At 41.3% G+C, this 2578-nt stretch overlaps 1 protein-coding gene across 1 annotated transcript in view; it reads right to left on the minus strand.

The window, feature by feature from the left end:
• The window catches only part of LOC115161281 (caveolae-associated protein 1), a 26713-nt gene extending 26566 nt beyond the window's left edge, over positions 1 to 147 (minus strand). Inside the window, exon 1 of the mRNA XM_029712130.1 lies at positions 1 to 147. This exon is cut by the window's left edge and continues 832 nt beyond it. The gene's annotated coding sequence lies outside the window, so the exon portion shown is untranslated.
• Positions 148 to 2578: the final 2431 nt, after the last annotated feature.

Consider the following 2578-nt stretch of genomic DNA (forward strand, 5'->3'; position numbering starts at 1 on the left):
GTCTACAGGGAAGAAGTCTGCTTTGGAAGTAACCGTAGGAGCGCTGGGATGTGAATGACACTCTTCCCGGAGAAACCCTTCCAGTCAAAGCAGAGCCAGCAGCTTTTTTGCTCTCCGGACCTCTTTTTCCTGGGACTCTCCCTTTTCCCCTCCTCTCCTCTCCCGTCCCTGGCCCCTCCTCTCTGTCCGTGAGACTCCACCTCAGCCGTGTGGGGAAACCCAGCCCCCACCTCCCCCAGACCCAGACGGCCCATCCCTCTGGGCCCCATCCCTCTGGGCCCCATCCCGCTCTCTCCAGCATGGTTGGAATAATTAGAGTGGAGTTGTAGACTGGCTGTCACATGCAAGCTCAGGCACAGCAACGGGAGGAACGGGAGGTAGGAGTATTCATAATAGACTACCGTTCAAAAGTTTGGGGTCATATTGAAATGTCCTTGTTTTTCAAAGAAAAGCACCTTTTTGTCCATTAAAATAACATCAAATTGATCAGAAGTACAGTGTAGACATTGTTAATGTTGTAAATGACTACAGTAGCTGGAAATGGCTGATTTATAATGGAATATCTACATAGGTGTACAGAGGCCCATTATCAGCAACCATCACTCCTGTGTTCCAATGGCACGTTGTGTTAGCTAATCCAACTTTATCATTTTAAAAGGCTAATTGATCATTAGAAAACCCCTTTGCAATTATGTTAGCACAGCTGAAAAATGTTGTTCTGATTAAAGAAGCAATACAACTGGCCTTCTTTAGACTAGTTGAGTATCTGGAGCATCAGCATTTGTGGGTTCGATAACAGGCTCAAAATGTCCAGAAACAAAGAACTATAATATCAAATATCACAAAAATGTAAAACAAGATTCTCTGGTCTGATGAAACCAAGATTGAACTCTTTGGCCTGAATGCCAAGCGCCACTTCTGGAGGAAACCAGGCACCATCCCTATGGTGAAGCATGGTGGTGGCAGTATCATGTTGTGGGGATGTTTTTCAGCGGCAGGTACTGGGAGACTAGTCAGGATCGAGGGAAAGATGAATGGAACAAAATATAGAAATATCCTTGATGAAACCTGCTCCAGAGTGCTCAGGACCTCAGACTGGGGCGAAGGTTCACCTTCCAACAGGACCACAAACCTAGGCACACAGCCAAGACAATGCAGGAGTGGCTTTAGGACAAGTCTCTGAATGCCCTTGAGTGGCCCAGCCAGAGGTCAGACTTGAACCCGATCTAACATCTCTGGAGAGACCTGAAAATATCTATGCAGCAACGCTCCCCATCCAACCTGACACAGCTTGAGAGGTTCTGCAGAGAAGAATGGGAGAAGCTCCCCAAATACAGGTGTGCCAAGCTTGTAGCATCATTCCCAAGAAGACACGAGGCTGTACTTGCTGCGAAATGTGCTTCAACAGAGTACTGAGTAAATGGTCTGAATGCTTATGTAAATGTAATATTTCAGTTTTTTATTTTTGATCAATTTGCTAACATTTCTAAAAACCTGTTTTTCCTTTGTCATGATGGGGTATTGTGTGTAAATGAATTAGGAAATAATACAATTTAATCAATTTTAGAATAAGGATGTATCGTAACAAAATGTGGAAAAAGTCAAGGGGTCTGAATACTTTCCGAATGTGCTGTATATACTGTATATATATATTTTTGTATTATATATATTTTGGGGGTTCTGTCGAATATGTGAAGAAGTGGAGGTGTGTGTGTCTGTGTGTTTGTGTATTGCTGAATTTGAAAGCTAAACATGCTGCATAACTAGCCTCATCATTATTTTATATTGGGGACTTGTCTTTGACCAATTACTTGTTACTGCCATTGTCTTTTACAGTATTTATAACTTTACTAATACCACCGTTTTTTAGGTAAAGGGGAAAGAAACCATCACTATTCCTAAGGTTTTGCCAATAATGGCAGCAGCCTACAAGTACTTAATAGGAAATACACACTGCCAGATGAAAACAAACTAAATGTATTAAGTATGTTAAAATGAAGTTTTTTAAACCTAAAAAGAGAAAGAAAGACTACGAGGTGAATAAGACAAGTGGATAGTCACACAATTGTGGTCGATTTCTATCATCCAGATAAGGCCATATTTACATGAATAACTCCCGTAGGGGAGATCCGGGTTGGTTGTCTCAAAGCACAAAATGCGGAATTGTGTTAGGAATATTGTTCGATCAAGGACTGGCCATTTCTAAAACGCTGGATGCTATATTGCTTCATTTTACAAAGGGAATAAGTTACTAGCAAACACTGGTTGTCACAAGTGGACAGAGTGTGTTTAAGGGTTTATAACTCCATTTTGGATATGAGGGTACAAATGGTCCCCATTTCAATATTGGTCTTTCTCCTAATATTGAAAAGAGTGTTGTAAGATATACAAGGGCTGAGGAATACATACAAGAGTAAAAAGTATGACAACCAACCCCAGGCTCCCCTATGAAAGGCATCTGGATTTTCCAGAATTTTCACTAGAGGGTATATTTTCAAATTATGTTGTATGACAGTTACAGTAATAACCTTTAGAGAAGTCTCCCTGTTTGGCAAACAATCAATCAAAATGTGTATTT

Source organism: Salmo trutta, chromosome 2 (assembly GCF_901001165.1).
Source record: "Salmo trutta chromosome 2, fSalTru1.1, whole genome shotgun sequence".
Taxonomy (NCBI): Eukaryota; Metazoa; Chordata; class Actinopteri; order Salmoniformes; family Salmonidae; genus Salmo; species Salmo trutta.